General features: G+C 40.3%; 1 protein-coding gene across 1 annotated transcript in view; it reads left to right on the forward strand.

Annotated features, from left to right (window-relative positions):
* Positions 1–18,533, forward strand: part of Root (ciliary rootlet coiled-coil, rootletin) — a 461,920-nt gene that overhangs the window by 323,659 nt on the left and 119,728 nt on the right. The gene's annotated exons all lie outside the window — the stretch shown is intronic.

An 18,533-nucleotide genomic window follows, 5' to 3' on the forward strand; every position in this document is an offset into this window, starting at 1 on the left:
AACAGTAAAGAGAAAAGAAATGGAGTGGGATTTGTAGTGAATCAGAATGTTGAACTGAAATTGTGGTACAATTTCAAATGGCATTTCAATTGTACCATAATTTTAACTCATTTCATGCATCATTATAGATGCTAGTAATGTGTTTTATAGTGTTTTAAAATGGTTTTAGGTTGCTGTAGATTTGTATATGGAATTCTTCAATTTGCATCTAGGGCTGATGATGGAATATTATAGATGCCGAAACTAGTACCCTTATGACATGTGATTGACTCACATTAAAATATTATTCTATTGAATAGGTGGACCTTTGAAAACCTTGATTTACTGTAATCCCACTTCAATACGGAACACAATGAAATTTATAACTATTCATGCACAAGCCATGCGTCTTGGTGGCTGTGCTATTCACCAACTGATGAGCCCAACTTAGCACACTGGGACAAAACGCTGGCAGCCAGGAATGAGTTAGCTGGAAAATTTATAATGTCCAATAATGGACCTTTTATATTGGTATTATAAATTTACTCATTCGAGACAAATATTTTGGGTTCCCTATGGGAATCAACATCTATAACATGGAGTTTATTGGTCTACCCAAACCTTCAAAAGGTGATTGGGTGCCCTCATGTACCCATTGAGTCCAAGATCGGCCCACTGTGACATGTGAATGGCCCACATGCCTGGCAATCGCACGATATGACCAACCAGCCTCATGCAGACCCACAATGCGACCTCAGTCAAATATTGTCAATTGGTGGATAGGCTGTCTAGCATGTCTGCGAGGCATCACAGGTGCTTCATTCTGTACATAGTCCTCTCTGCACGTCTTGCTTAACCGTCTGACTCACAACAGTTGACGGTAACAATTTATCAACAACAGGACGGAGCCATCACGAAAACACTGTGGTGAGTGTTGTACACATTACAGATCCTTGTAAATCTAATAATTTACTCACACATCAATGGTATGCATGTATATCGCAATACAACCTGTGACGATAAAGTTCGGTGAATGAAGTCAGAACAGTCGATCCGGCAACACTTGCGACACACAATGCTGCACCTGCGTAGCAGAAGGTTTTGACCATCTGCTCCCAACGTTGTTCAGTTGAGCATCGTGTATGTGCCATGTAAGATCTGTTTGACACAGTGCATATTTAGTGCGTTGGTTCTGAACTGCGAACAGGAACATGAACGACCAAAAGATCAATGTACAGTTTTGTTTTAAGCTTGGCAAGACACCGAAAGAAACGCATGCGTTGCTGGTACGTGTTTATGAATATAAGCACTGTCCTTGAAGTGTGTCTACGAGTGGTTTGCCCATTTTCAAGGAGGCCAGGTAAATGTTTTTGACAGCCCCCATAGCGGAAGACCGGCGACCGCCGTCAGTGACGAAAACATTGAGAAGTTGAGGACATTAATCACGAACGATCGGCGATTAACTGTGCGCATGATAACGGATGAACTGCAGATTAACTGTGAATCCATCTGACAAATCATTACCCAGAAGTTAGGGAAGAGGAAAGCATGTTCTCGTCTTGTGCCACATCACTTGACTGACGATCAGAAGCAGGCACATTTAGAGGTTTCACAGGATTTTGTCGAAACGGCGGAAGTGACACCAAATTTCTTGAACTGTATTGTCACTGAGGATGAAACCTGGTGTCTCTGAAATGAAACGGCAAAGCATGGAATGACATTATCTGGGATCCCCTCATCGGAAAAAAGTCAGAGCTGAAAAGTCATGCATCAAAACGATGGCATAAAAGGGGGTGGTGCAACTTGAACATCCCCATACTTGTCAGATCTCAATCCTCCAGACTTCTTCCTATTCCCATGACTCAAACTTGCTTTGAAAGGAAAGAGATTTGATGATATTCCTGACATCCGACGAAACATGACAAGGCTTTTGAACATCATCCCAAAGGAAGCCTTCTTGCAAAGTTTCCAGGACATGTATCGCCGATCTCAGTAGTGCACAGTTATGGGAGGGGACTTTTTTTTTTTACGTCACACCGACACGGATACGTCTTATGGCGATGATGGGATAGGAAAGGCCTAGGAATTGGAAGGAAGCGGCCTTGGCCTTAATTAAGGTACAGCCCCGGCATTTGCCTGGTGTGAAAATGGGAAACCACGGAAAACCAACTTCAGGGCTGCCGACAGTGGGGCTCGAACCCACTATGTCCCCTCCCGATTACTGGATACTGGCTGCACAGGGACTATTTTGAAGGACAGTAGGGTCACTGTCATGCATTATTCATCTGTGTTGATATTACAGGACTATTCACCGAACTTTATTGTCACAGGTTGTAGGATAATATTGGACCACTCCTTCTGGGTGCTTAACTTTTTTGTCAGGCAGTGTATATTTAAATGCAAGACATTACCAAAAAACATCACATTTTCGACTGGTATCCATGTATGTGCTCAGGTAAAAGGCTGGATGGACGAGAAAATTACGTGTGACTGGATACGTTCCGTGTGGCAGCAAAGACCTGGCGTGCTGCTCCGAAAGTAAGGCTTACTTGTGCTGAATAGCTTTAGAGTCCACCTTGTTGATGGTGTGAAGCAAGAGCTCGGAGCTAATAAAACTGATCTTATTGTAATTCCAGGTGATCTAACATTGATTTTTTAATCTTTGGTCATGTCAGTGAATAAGCCAAAAGACCCTTTGTGGCAAAATATTCCGACCAAATGGCTGCTGGAAACCATATTATTTACTAAGTCTATGATGCAGTCAAGCTCACATTGGCATGGTGACAGCAGACATTACGCTCCCCCTCTCTGCCATCATTTCTGATGGCACGCTGCTTGGTGTAATGCTTAATCAACCAGGTGACTTTCACTACAGGGTGCAGCACAAATCGCAGACCAGGCACATACAAACCAGCTGATGCAGGAACACAGCATGTACATCAGTGGTTGAAGTTAATTACACTCACTTTTTATCAGAATGATATGCAAGTAAATTGGTCAAAACATGTCATTCTTTGAGCATGCTCTCGGAGTAACATTTTAAATTTCGACTATTATCTCGGCATGTACAGTTATTATTGTTTTAAAGACACATGGTAACTTGTTTCAAGTACACCAGTAAATTCCATCACATCTTTCAGTGAAGTTGTATTGAAATCACTACTTGTTTAAACTATATTTTCACTCAATAATCAAATACCACATTTGGTTCTATTTGATCCGTATTGACAGGGCTATGAACAGTTCTGCCTTGTCAATACAGTAACATGCACTTATTACTTATTTATTACACATATTTATTTATTTATTTATTTATTTATTTATTTATTTATTTATTTATTTATTTATTTATTTATTTATTTATTTATTTATTATATAATAAATAAGGTATATATTTATTTAAGTAATTTTTAAAAGGGGCGACCAAGGGATGCTAAATTTTGAACCATGAGATTACCTGTGATTACTACCATCACGCGGGGAACACCATGAGTCGACTTTTATGTGATTAGTACCACCCTGTGAGGAATACCATGGTTCTGTGGGTGGATCACTATGGGTTTACTTGTATAGTATGACGGAGGCTCACCCTCTGTCCAGATTCAGTTGAACACCCCAAGGAGATAAAAGGGCTGTCATCGCTGGGGTGTTTCAGCATCTGGTTTTGGACATCATGGATCTGCATTCCAAGGAACACTATGGGTCTTGGCGTTGCCTGTGATTAGAACCACTATATGAGTGACACCATGGGTCTGCATTGCCTCTGATTAGTACCCACTGTGTGAGGAACACCATGGGATAGTACAGGTACCTGTGATTGGTAGCACTATGTGAGGAACACCATGGGTTTCCGTTGCTTGTGAGTGGCGCCCTTTTGTGAGAAACCATAGGTCTGTGTTACCTGTGCATCGTACCACAATGTGAGGAACAATGTGAGTCTACGTTACTTGTGATTAGTACCATCACATACCACGATTCTACTTTATTAGCGATATGTACCATTATGAGGGGCCGTTGACCTGGATTTTGGACCCCTTCAGACAGTAAGCATCACTGATTCCGGATTGTGTGCTCTGGAAGCAGCCCCTTGGTCAGTGTATACCATTGTTTTAAGCTAGCTTCTGGGAAGGTGGGGCATTGCGGGTCGGATCCACTGATTGTTTTAAGTTCATAATCATTGTTCATCATCGCCTTTTTGAAGTCTAGTCAGTGGGTTGATATTGGAATTATTTTTAACTTTCATTATTGTGAGTTGGATCTGCTGATTATTTTAAATTCATATTCATCCATTCATTCTTCATCATCAAGTTTTGCATTCTGATCAGTGGATGAATTTTGGAATCTTAAGTTGTCATTACATTTTGTCTCATTTTGTACCATTAGGGGCCGATGATCTAAATGTTAGGCCCTTTTAAACAACAAGCGTCATCATCATCGAACCATACAGCTAAATGAGAAGGCTAAATATTAGAATTTTCTATATATCTTTTACAGGGCATTAATATTGGATATTATAATGTATCACATGGACAAAAAAATAGATTTTCCACATTTTGCAGTACAGTAAAAACATTACAGTTACATAATTACATAATTATTACAATTTTACTTGTTGTTTAATGCTTGTTGTTTAACGGGGCCCTAACATCTAGGTCATTGGCCCAAACAATTTGCTATATACCTATAATAAACTACATTAAAGTATTTCATATAAATAGGAATTGTGTGGAGGACACTTATTACAGCCAAAACTGGTTAGCCCATTTTTGTGGGGACCAAATAAAAAATAATGTCATAAATAGGAAACATGCTTAAAAATGTAAAAATATCATGCTATTAAATTTAAGGTTAGGTTTGAACATAAAAAAATAATTATGATAAAAGCAAAGAAACAAGTGTTTACAATTCACTATCATTATCAGCCATATTCAATCGTTTTTGCGATGTGGCCTCTTTAAGTCCGAAGCAGGGTAGGTTTTCATGACGTCTCTCCATCTGGGACGGTCTTGAGCGATGTTCTGCCAATTGATCCCAGTAATCTTCCGGATGTCTTTATCCCATCTGTTTGGTGGTTCCCTTTGGTCTCAGATGATCTTTCCGACTCCACTCAAGCACAAGCTTTGTCCACCTACCACCAATTCTCCGAGCAACATGGCCTGCCCACTGCCATTTTAGGGTAGCCACCCTTTCTAAAATGTCACTGACCTTTGTGACTCAACTGCTGTAATCTGCTCTATTCCTGTCTTTTTTTGTGAAGCCTGCATAAACCGTTCCTTAGCTCTTTGGGCTGTTCTGAGTTTTTGCTTAACAAACTCACTCAATATCCAGGTTTCACAACCGTAAGTCAGTACAGGGAGAACACTCTGGTCAAAGACTATCTTCTTTAAGTGGGTTGGCATGTTGGATTTGAAGATTGAAGAATTTCTTCCGTAGGTTTGCCATCCTAGTTTGATACGATACATCGGAAGATTTCCAGTTTACAATTATAATTAATTAAATGAATAAAGAAGTAAGACGAGGAAGGCATCCTCAAAGGCTAAGGGAGTAAACCCTGAAAGAAAATCCTCTTATGCGTTAGGCCTAGCAAGTCAGCAGGAGAGTATTGAGTACAGTTGCTTTCAATAAGAAAAAGAGCCTCGGAAAGAATATTATAGACCGGACTGACACGTCCTCTCAGACAATTGTAAAGTATGATGACCGTAAGGCTGATGATATACAATGTTCAGAAAGGAAACCCCAAATAAAAAAGAGACCCAAATACCGAATTGGAACTATGAACATTCTATCATTAACTGGAAAGTTAGAAGAACTCCTAGACATGATGGATAGAAGAAAAATATCAATATTGGGATTAAGTGAGACCAAATGGAAAGGGATTGGAAGTAAGACACTTCGTAGAGGTTATAAATTATACTGGATTGGACAGGAGAAGGTAGCGAAAAATGGTGTTGGATTCTTAATTAACGAAAGGACTGGTGCTACAGCTGAAGTTATCTGCAAAAGTGATAGAATCATTAAAATGTTCATGAAACTGGAGAACACTAAGTACACCATCATACAAGTGTATGCCCCACAGACAGGCTGCAGTGAGGAAGACAAAGAGAAATTTCGGCAAGACCTGGAAGATACAGTTAATGAGGAAAATGTTATTATTATTGGAGATCTAAATGCGCAAGTTGGGGTAGACAGACTTGGGTACGAGAATATCATTGGTCCACATGGATTTGGACAAAGGAACCCAGAAGGAGAACAACTATTAGATCTGTGCAGAAGAAATGATCTTATAATCAAAAATACATTCTTCAAAAAAAGAGACAGTCACAGAATAACAAGGTACAGTTAGGATGGCCAGTATAGAACATTGATTGACTACGTAATCACAAATAAAGATGGTGGCAGGTACATCACAGATGTAAAGGTCATCCCTAGTGAAAGCATGGACAGTGACCACAGATTGTTGGTAGCAGACTTCAAACATAAGGCAAATGAAATGCAGAAACTTATTATGAAAAAACCAAGGGTTAAAACTTGGAAGTTGCAAGAAGTCCAAATAAAGGAAGAATACAAACTAAGGATTCAACAGAGTAGATGCTGTGTGATGTAAGGGAGTGAAATGACAACAGACAAGAGAATGGTCAAAAGGAGCAGTTATCCAATGTTAAGGCCAGTTTCTTCCTGGACCTGAGCATCAGTTGATGTCCCACTTCGGAATCTCTAAGGGTGAGAGGGGAGAAGTAGGACATAAATGTTTGAGGATTTTACCTTTTTAAAATACATCAAACGTGGCTTGATGGTGCCTGGTGTGAATGGGGACAAGAAGTATGTCGGGGGTTTGTAGGTACTGTGGTGGCCTCATATACGTTTTTTTTTTTGCTTTACGTCGCACCGACACAGATAGGTCTTATGGTGACGATGGGACATGGAAGGGCTAGGAGTGGGAAGGAAGCGGCCGTGGCCTTAATTAAGGTACAGCCCCAGCATTTGCCTGGTGTGAAAATGGGCATATACGTTTAGCTAGTATATTGCTAGTTAAGCCAGTCTAGAAAGCTGGGCAGAGTCTGCACTGAAGCTGGTAGATAATGTTGGATGAAGTACAGTGATGACGACCTTGTATGGGGTAAAGGGTAAGACTTGTAGGTGATGTTGCTGATAAAAGTGGCTGAATGATGTATGTAACCTGCAGGCCTTTTAGCAACTCTATTCATAGAGGAAAGAGCTAGAAGGAGGTGGAGTTTGGTATGGTTCATAATGAGTGAGAATGTTTTTGAGGTTATGTGTACACCTGAAAATGACTGTGGAGCTTCTTGGAAGAAGATCCTGGGTGTGGGATCAAGATGAGAGAAGATGGAATGCTTGTTTTAAAATGTAATTTATTTTGTGTAGACCCGGATGTGGTAATGAAGGGTACGGGCTTAGGTTGCTTAGGGAGTCTTGGGACAGAGTTCGTGGCCTAGGATATCTGGCAGTCAGCCAATTGTGTGGGGTAACCCCTATCAGTAATCGCCTTCCTCACTCTGTTGTTGTAGAAGGCATTGGCTTTAGAGGTTAAAGTAATCCATTTGCCCCAGATGGCCAGGTTGAATGGTAGAGATCGTTGAGTGTGATATGGGTGGAAATTGTTATAATGGAGATAATGCTGATGGTTGGTGGGTTTGATGTTTATGCAGGTGTCAGTTCTGCCATCCTGCAAGTGGAGGTCAACGTCGAGGAAAGTGAGAGATGTGGGCGGGATCTTCCAAGTGAAAGGGACACTGTAATTCGAGTTGAGGTGGTGCAGGAATAAGTCAAGTAGGCTTGCTTCATAGTGCCGCAGAAGAAAGATATCATCAATGAACCTCCACTGTACTAGGAGCTGGAGAGTTTGAGTTGCAGGTAATTCTTTCTTGAGTTTTCCCATGAAGAGGTTGACATAAGATGGAGCCATCCTGGTGCCCATAGCGGTGCCACAAATCTAGTGGTGTAATTGCCCCTTGAAGATGGAAAAAATGTGTGTTAGAACGTATTGTGTGAGCTAGATGGGGAAGGGAGTGTGAGGCAGCATACCGGGTTACCGTGTGTTCAAGAAGGATTCGGCCCTAAGTCGGTCTATGTGAGAGATGTTGGTGTAAATCAAAGTGACATCCATAGAAACCAGAAGGCAGTTTTCAGGGAGGGGTTTGGGAAGAGTGCCAAGACGTTCAAGAAAATGACCGGTGTCAAGAATGTAAGAATCAAGGGAGCGTACGAAGGGTTGAAGATGCTTGTCAACCAGTGCTGAAATGGGTTCTGTGAAAGAACCTTGGCTGGAAACGATGGGGCTTCCTGGATTGTTGGCTTTGTGTATCTTGGGAAGCATGTGAAACTTGGGAGTACGGGTGTGGTTTGGGATGAGGAGGCTGATAAATGATTCAAATAGATCTTCGTGTAGTCCATGGATTTTGGTGTAAGTGGGTGTTCAGGATCTCATCTTCTGTGGTTTCTTGGTTGAGGGCATCAGAGCTCTGAGAGGACTATGAGATAACCCGGACATCATCATTCTTCCTGCTGACAAAGGATCCACCACAGTCATCGTGAACTGCCACGATTATAACCATGAGGCCCTTCGTCAACTCTCTGACACCACCACATATGTCCCCCCTCAACCAAGACCCCGCACAAGATCAGATTCAGAACTTATCAACTTTCATCAAACCACATGAGGGTCTATCTGATTCCTCTATCCTCTTACATTCGTGACACCGGTCATTTTCTTGAAAGGCTTGTCACTCTTCCCAAATCTCCCCGCTAGCTGTCTTCTGGTTTTTATTGATGTCACTTCGATTTACACCAACACGCCTCACACAGACAGACTTAGAAACATCGCGTACTTGAACACACGGTAAGTCTTCATGGGAAAACTCGAGAAAGATTTCCTTGCAACTCAAACTCCCCAACCCCTAGTCTAGTGGAGGTTCATTGATGATATCTTTCTCCTGTGGCACCATGAAGCAAGCCTACTTGACTTATTCCTGCACCACCTCATCTCGAATGACAGTGTCCATTTCACTTGGGAGATCTCCCCCACATCTTTCACTTCCCTTGACGTTAATCTCCATCTGCAGGATGGCAGAATCGACCACTCAGTACACCATCAAGTCCACCAACCATCAGCAGTATCTTCATTATGACAGTTTTCACCCATCTCACACTCAACGATCTCTACCATTTAGCCTGGCCATCTGGGGCAAACAGATTTGTTCAACCTCTAAAGCCCTACCTCTCATAACAATAACAACCTGAGGAAATTTTTACTGCTAGGTGTTACCCCACCCAATTGGTTGACCGCCAGATCTCCTGAGCCATGAACTCTGTCCCACAAACTCCCTAAGCAACCTAACCTCATACCCTTCATTACCACATATCACACAGTTCTACGCAAAATTTAAAACAAGCATTTTTTCTTCTCTAATCCTCACCCCACACCCGGGATCTTCTTCCAAGGAGCCCCACAGTCATTTTCAGGTACCCATCTAACCTTGAAACCATTCTCACTCATTATGAACCATATTAACCTTCTGGCTCTTTCCTCTTTTCCTGCCATTTACATTCACCAAGCACCACTTTTACTAGCATGTCACCAAATCTTGCCCCATACAAGGTCATCATGAATGTATTTTATCCAGCATAATCTGCCAGCTTCAGTGCAGACTCTGCCCAGCTTTCTACATTGGCGTAACTAGCAGTACACTAGCTAAACGTATATGCGACCACCGCAGTACCTGCAAAACCCCCTCCTGTCCCCTTTCACACCAGGCACTATCAAACCTCATTTGATGAATGTGTCACAGATAAAATCCTCAAACATTTACCACATACTTTCCATCCTCTTGCCCTTTGAGATTGCAAAGTGAGACATCAACTGGTGTTCAGGTCCAGGAAAGCACCCAGCCTTAACATTAGATAACTGCTCCTTTTTTTTAATTCTCTCATCTGTTTGAATGAATGAATGAATGAATGAATGAATGAATACTGAATGAATACTGATCTGCATTTAGGGCAGTCGCCCAGGTGGCAGATTCCCTACTTCCCTCACATCATACACCATCTACTTGCCAACAATGATAATCATCATTCTATCCTCCACTACAAAGGCCGTAACCAAATATTTTGGACCCATGGTTTTCTTTTATGTGTACTCTATCTACACAGTCTTATATTGTAAGTCACTGTTGTCCATCTATTACATAGACGTACATATACATAGCTTTCTTACCTCAACATTTATACATCTTCAATCAATCAAGCAAGGAAGCAATCAATCAATCAATCAATCAATCATCAGTCACTACTGATCTGCATTTCGGGCAGTCGCCCAGGTGGCAGATTCCCTATCTGTTGTTTTCCTAGTCTTTTCTTAAATGATTTCAAAAAATTGGAAATTTATTGAACAGCTCCCTTGGTAAGTTATTCCAATCCCTAACTCCCCTTCCTATAAATGAATATTTGCTCCAATTTGTCCTCTTGAATTCCAACTTCATCGTCATATTGTGATCTTTCCTACTTTTAAAAACACCACTCAAATTTTTCATCTACTAATGTCATTCCACTCAGTCTCTCCACTGACAGCTCCAAACATACCACTTAGTAAAGCAGCTCGCTCCCTTTCTCCCAAGTCTTCCCAGCCCAAACTTTGCAACATTTTTGTAATGCTACTCTTTTCTCGGAAATCACCCAGAACAAATTGAGCTGCTTTTCTTTGGATTTTTTCCAGCTCTTGAATCAAGTAATCCTGATGACGATCCCATATACTGGAACCATACTCTATTTGGGGTCTTACCAGAGACTTATATGCCCTCTTCTTTACATCCGTACTACAACCCCTAAACACCCTCATAACCATGTGCAGAGATCTGTACCCTTTATTTACAATCTCGTTTATGTGATTACCCCAATAAAGATCTTGTCTTATATTAACACTTAGATACTTAGTAATCCACATAAGGAACTTTCACCCCATCAATGCAGTAATTAAAACTAAGAGGACTTTTGCTATTTGTAAAACCCACAACCGGACTTTTAACAGCATTTATCATTATACCATTACCTGCTGTCCATCTCACAACATTATCGAGGTCATTTTGCAGTTGCTCACAATCTTGTAACTTATTTATTACTCTATATAGAATAACATCATCCACAAAAAGCCTTATCTCTGACTCCACTTCATTAAATTTAAGAATTTAATTTCATATCCATATTGAACTGAGAACGTAAGATAGGTAACTTGAAGGATCCACCTTTTCAATACAAATAAATGTTATAATGGTTAAGTTACAACATGTTTACTTGGAACTAGTTTCAACACTATTTAGCATCATCTTCAGCCAAAATATGAGAAATAAGCATAGGTACATACATACAAACATATACATTACACAAGATATTATAGCATTATGATTAAATAAGAATAAAAAGAGAAATAAAATAGTGAATGGATATTCAATCACATGTTCAGAACTTGGCAGTCATTATCAGAACAACCCGTGAAGAGTGAATTAAAATTGTACAGACGCAAGTTAGCACTCAACAAACATAATCTTTTAAAAATACATATAACACTTTAAAACTTGGCTTAAGTCCGAGATGAACTTGATAGGCAAAGATTCGAATTTGTAGTCACTTTTCCTTAAATGATGTCACTTATTAAATAAGAGTATAGTAAACATTTTCTTGAGTTTTTGACAGAAATACAATATTCAATTTACGTAAGATGTTCCTCTGAGAGCTTTGAAGTTAGTTTTACGTCATGGCTGTGCTGTTGTCTGTGGTCTATTGTTTTTATGTTGTAACGTAACGTGTAAGGTGGAGACCAAGCTTTTGAACCAAGGTTTCTATGATGTTCGCAGTTCAATGCGGGACCTGCAGTTTAAAAAGGAGATATTTATAAAAGTTGAAATAGTGAAGAAAAAGAGAGCTTGGGCTATGACTGAATGACACACACCTGAGGCGGCAAAGCTGTGACGCGTGATGAAGAGGAACTGAGCGTGATGGATAAACTTAGGTCAGGGAAGCAGCTAGTGTTGGGATAGGAAGGGAGAGGGAACGAGGAGGGGTGATAGGGGAGGTGTGAGGAGTGGAAGGAAGGGGAATTAGGGAGGGTGATGCAATGAAAGCGCGTGGCTTGAGAAAGTATTACGCATAATATGAAAGACAGGTCTATTATTTGGAATATTAATATTTTTGAAAAATGCAATGAGAAAGTCGAACAAAATCTTTGGTTTCTCGGAGATATCGTTTAAGTTTAAGTTTGTATTAAAATATTGATCTAAATAAATATAGCAGTTTTCAGCAACATCTAGTAAAGAACATTTATTTAGAACTTCTAATACCTCAAGGTCTTGATCTATTTCAGTAAAGTTATGTTTAAATTCTTTCGTATGTAGGCCGACTGCAGAAAATCGGTTGTACTTTATATCATTGACCTGTTCCGTATATCTGTTTTAAAAACTATGTCCTGTTTGACCTAGGTAAGAACTATTGCAGTCTTGACAAGAAAACCTATATACACCTGATTTTGAAAAAGGACTACTTTTATTTATTGATGTAGAGTTATGCAGGATCTCTGTACTTCTATTGCTAGTAGAACAGGCTATTTTAAGGCTTTTTAAAAAGTTAGTGACGTCGCTGGGGCTTCCGGAGTAGGCATGAAAAGGGCAGCGCAGGATGACATGGTCCATGGTTTCTCATCTTTACTGCATTCACACATTGGAGAATCCATCCAACCCCACTTACGGCATAAGAAATTGCAGCGTCCATGCCCGGTTCTCAGTCCGTTGAGGCAACATCATAGTTTTCTTGGGAGGTCACATCTACTTTCCAAGTTGGATTTAGCTCGTGAGCATTAGTTCCAGATGTTGAATTTGACCACTCATCCTGCCAGCTCTGGTTTAGATTAAAATTATCCCTCAAAAGTCGGCCGACCAGTACACTTGCTGGTCTCCTAGATCAAAGCTCCTAACCATGTTCAAGGACATATCCAGCTCACACATTTTTTATTTATTTTTTAATTTACATAAGGGAACGCAAGTATGAAGAGAGGAGCGCCCACAACTAGCTTTCACTGATTTCAATATGCCACGCACAGCAACGTAAACCTCAATAAGGAAGCCTAATATAAACTAGCTTGTTTTTTATCTTTGATATAGACTGAGTAAGAGCTATATATCTGTAAACAGGTTATTAAACCTCTTATTTTAATGAACACAACGTCCCCGCATATTTGTGGCCCAACAATGCACCTTGAATAACCGTTGGACATGGTACTGGCATTTAACATTGGATATCTGAGCCTGACACCAGTATGTCAATGATTCTCCATAAATCCTAAGAATTGTATCCAGTTTTAACCTCAGCAAACGGAACTTATGTAATATGTGGTAATCATGGGGCCAGTGTAAAACCCTTCAACCCCATAACTGTACTATATGTATATATCTTAATATTAAGTTTTTTAGAATAGTGGCACTCGTTAACATATTTTTCAGCAGTGATATAGACTGAGTATAAGCTATGTGTCCGTGAACTGGTTGCTGAACCTCTTATTCTAAGGAACACGACACCCCTGAATATTTTCGGCACAACAATGCACTTCAAAGATCTCATAAACCGTTGGACATAATAGTGGCATTTAACACAGATAACTTGACATCTGAATATCAGTGATTCTTGATTAACTCTAAGAACTGTATCCGATTCCAGCCTCAGTAAATGTAATATTTGAAAATAACCCCCCTAACCCCAAAACTGTACCGTATGTATATATCTTAACATTAAGTCATTTTAGAATAGTGGTATCATGTTTATTTAATGGCATTCTTGTTTAATTTTAATTTTAGTAGTATTTATTCTGTACAGTCGCTATTAAGTAGGTTCTCTAGCAGCTGAAGATGACCTATTTACAGGTCGAAACCAGTACTGTTTTATTATGTAAATAATTTTGACACTATGTAAAATAAAGTATTGATTAGGTGGAGAACTCATCCTTCATACTTGTGATACCCGTTAATCATAAGCAGTCAGCCGAGGCTCCCCAGGAACTGCCACAAAGCTTGTGCAGGATGTTATTCGTAGTAGCAATTTTGTGAGAGAGCTTGGTGTTCTTTGTAGCTCAGAGCTCAGAGTTCTGTTCAGGATGACTCCTAGATATTTCGGGAACAGGTTGTACTTTAGTTTTTCACCATGGTATAAAACAAGATGGCTCATGGTTTGTGAGTCAGTTGCTGAAACCTTGGTCTTAGAGGCACTTGGGATCAATCGCCAAGACTGGAAGAATGTTGCCCTTTTGTCCAAGTCTGCTAAAGGAATGCCTTCTCCATCCTCAAAATTTCTGCTTTGAGCTACCAGTGCAATGCCGTCTGCATAGATGAACTTAGTAGCTGTGGTTGAATGGTTGATGGTAAGTCATGGATGTAGAGATTGAAGAGAACTGGGTCCAATAATGATCCCTGTGGCGGATCGTTTTTTAATTTTCTTTTACGACTTTTTTAATCACCTAGGAATACTACAAACTCTCTCCCACATAGCATGTTGGAAATTAGGTTTGCAATTTCCAAGCAGGGAATTACTTGCAGCAGTTTAAGAATTAGTCCATGTCACCAGACAGTATCATATGCACTTGTCAGGTCAATAAAGACAGCTGTTGATGTTAACTTCTTTTGGAAGCCTACCTCGATGTGGGTGGTAAGAGCCAAAACTTGATCAGTACAGCTATGTTTTCTTCTGGAACCAGCTTGTTCTGGAGGGATTACAGCTTCAATGAGTGGTGCTATCCTAGTGTGCATGACTCATTCCAAGAGTTTATAAATGCAACTAAGAAATGCTATTGGACGGTAGTTTTCAGGTCTCTGCTCCGACTTTCCAGGTAAGAAGGGCGATCATCTTTGACCATTTGAACTGCTTTGGCAGGTTGTTAGTCTGAAGGATGTAAGTAAAAAGAGATTGATCCACTAAATGCTATGTGGACCTATGTTTTGAGGGAATTTGTTGTAGATATTATTTGGGCCAGCAGCCTTACTGGTTTTCAGCATTTTGATAGCAGCTTCAACTTCCTAAATAAAGAATAGCCTAGACAGTTGCTCATTCTCTTGTGTTCCATGTTTGAGCTAAGTGAGCTTACGTTTCACAGTTTTTTATGGCATTTATATCTCTTGGTTCGTGTGACTTAAACCATTCTATTTGGAATGGTATCTGGGCTCAGGCAAGTGCACTGCTTTTTAGAATAATGTTTTCCAGTAGGTCGATTTAAGACTCTTCAAGCTTTTCTGCTCAATTTTGCAAAGTCCATGTCTTTCACTGTTGCTTCCCACTTTTCTCTCCTATCCTTGTCTGATAACCGTAGAAGCTGTGAACTTACTACATGGCTGCCTGTTGTTTGATATTCTTCATACAGAGCCTCACTTCCTGGCTTCCAACTGGGCATATTATATTTTCTGAAACCTCTCAGAATGTTCAGTTTGGCAGCAGAAATGACTAAGCTGATGAAGTCATCATAGTTACTGACAGTTGGTTCTAGATTTATAACAGACAGCTTCCTACCAAGATCTTTAGAGAATTTATCCCAGTTTGCACGAATAAAGTTCCACCAGGGTAAAGGTACTGAGGTCACCAGAGGTATCTTAATACCTGATTCCAACAGGACCGATCAATGCTGGCTGTTTGAGAAACTCGACAATATTGTATGTGTAATACTGAGAGGTTGATAAAAGCATTCCTTGGACACAAATGTTAGGTCAGGATTGTAGTCTCTTCTCCAGCGAGCAGAATGGAAAGTGCCCATCAGATATTTCAGCCCACTGAGTTACTGCCTCACCATTGTCATCAACTGTGTCATACTGCTAGTCAGTGTGATGGCTATTCTCCAGTGTAAATGCAGGGATGGCTGAAGGTTGGCAAAATGCTAGGAGACCATCTGATGCTAGGAGGCTTATACACGTTAACAACTGTTAGGTTATTAACCTGTATTACTATAGAGAAAATAAGATCCTTGACACTTGACTCAACAACTTGAACTCCTGTAAGACTGGATTTGGTATAGGTGACAATCCCATACTGCTGATGGAGGATAGTGTCGACTAGGGTATAGTCCAATATTTGTCCTCTTCGATCAAAGTCCTGTTCATCTGTGGTGTGCGTCTCCTGAATGTTGACGATATGAATGTCGAGGTTGTTCAGCTGTTTTCTAAGATATTCACACTTGGCACAACTTAGCCTTTAGTTGGAAAATATGGACTGAAGGTCAAATGTCTATTGTTGAGTGTTTCTGAAAAGAACCGTTATTTCCAAAAGTTTGAGACATTATGTTGTTCAATTCGACCTTATGTCAATGTTGCTTGCTTAGCGCCACCTGGGGGACACGTGCAGGGCAATCAATAGGTAAAATCCTGTAGACGTGAGCAATGGTCATCCCTTCATTTGGTATAGCTCCTTCATGCAAACAAAAAGTACTTCAGATATGGTACTATATCCCAACCCATTGTCTTTAGTACAGTATCATAGGTAAATTTTAATACTTCTTTAGTATTAGTCACCTCCTCTATCTGGACATTATCCTTGTAACCAACAATCTTTACATACTGCTGACTGAATTTTTCTGCCTTTTGAAGATTCTCACATACACACTCTCCTTGTTCATTAATGATTCCTGGAATGTCCTTCTTGGAACCTGTTTCTGCCTTAAAGTACCTATACATACCCATCCATTTTTCACTAAAATTTGTATGACTGCCAGTTATGCTTGCCATCATGTTATCCGTAGCTGACTTCTTTGCTAGATTCAATTTCCTAGTAAGTTCCTACAATTTTTCCTTACTTCCACAGCCATTTCTAACTCTATTTCTTTCCAGTCTGCACATCCCTCTTAGTGTCTTTATTTCTCTGTTATAATAAAGTGGGTCTTTACCATTCTTTACCACCTTTAAAGCTACATACCTGTTTTCACATTCGTCAACAATTGTTTTAAACCTATCCCAGAGTCTGTTTACATTTTTATTTACTGTTTTCTGCCAATCATCTTTTTTTTTTTTTTAACTCCCTCATGCTTGCTTTATCAGCCATGTAGTACTGCCCAATAGTCCTACTTTTAAGACCTTCTTTTCTATCACATTTATTTTTAACTACGACAAGAACAGCTTCATGATCACTAATACCGTCTATTACTTTGGTTTCTCTATAGAGCTCATCTGGTTTTTCCAGCACCACGTCCAGAATATTCTGTCCTCTAGCTGGTTCCATCACTTTCTGAATCAGTTGTCCTTTCCATATTAAATTATTTGCCATTTGTTGGTCATGCTTCCTGTCATTTGCATTACCTTGCCAATTGACATTTGGTAAATTGAGATCTCCTGCAACGATCACATTCCTTGAAGTTTTATTCTCCAGATACAGATAAGTCCCATATTAAGAGTGTTTATACGTGCATTGATATAATGATGATATGTATATTTATGATTGCCTGTTCTCATATTTGGCTGAAGATGACACTCACCAGCGTCAAAACTAGTTCCAAGTAAATGTTATAACTTATTTAGTTTAATATTAGTATTAAAAAGGATTTTTAATTTTACTTATCTATCATACACCCAGTAGCCAACACTACATCCCAGTGCCAGCAAAGTGGAAGTCGTAGGATACCTTTAGCTCTGCCTGTTGTGTTGATGGTTCGAATGGAGCTATCTACTGCCTGACAAATCTCTTGAACAGTTCTGAGGCGAATACGACAAAGTGGGGTCTTCATCTTAGGAATGTCCGACTCGTTGGCTGAATAGTCAGCGTACTGGCCTTCGGTTCAGAGGGTCCCGGGTTCGATTCCTGGCCGGGTCGGGGATTTTAACTTTCATTGGTTAATTCCAATGGCCCGGGGCCTGGGTGTTTGTGCTGTCCCCAACATCCCTGCAACGCACACACCACACATGACACTACCCTCCACCACAATGACACGCAGTTACCTACACATGGCAAATGCCGCCCACCCTCTTCGGAGGGTCTGCCTTGCAAGAGCTGCACTCGGCTAGAAATAGCCACACGAAATTATTATTTTTATCTTAGGAATCAAGTGCAAGTCGCGAAGGCTTAAGACCGGGGAGTATGGTGGATGGTACAGCAATTCCCAGTCCCATCGACCGAACAAATCAGCCACAGCTTGTGCTGTATGCGGCTGAGCATTGTTGTGCAAAATGACGGGTGCGTTCTGCAGAAAGTGTTGCCACTCCTTTCTCAAAGTTGGTCGCAGGTTGTGTTCCTAAAATGTACAGTAATACAGTAATACTGCACATTGATGGTCTGCTGTGGAGGAACATAATGCTTTAGGATAACACCATTACAGTTGTACATGAGAATAACTGTAACTTTCACATTGCCGGGTTTCTGATGAACTTTTGATCCTGGTGGTGACCTGTAATGTCGCCATTCATTCGATCGTTTCAGTTGTGGCTCGAATGATTTGGCCTTTGTTTCACTCAGCGTAATGATACGGCGTAAGAAAGCTCCACCTTTCTGCTCATAGTGCTTCAAGTGGTTACGAGCAGCATCGTATCATAATC

This window comes from Anabrus simplex, chromosome 1 (assembly GCF_040414725.1).
Source record: "Anabrus simplex isolate iqAnaSimp1 chromosome 1, ASM4041472v1, whole genome shotgun sequence".
NCBI lineage: Eukaryota > Metazoa > Arthropoda > Insecta > Orthoptera > Tettigoniidae > Anabrus > Anabrus simplex.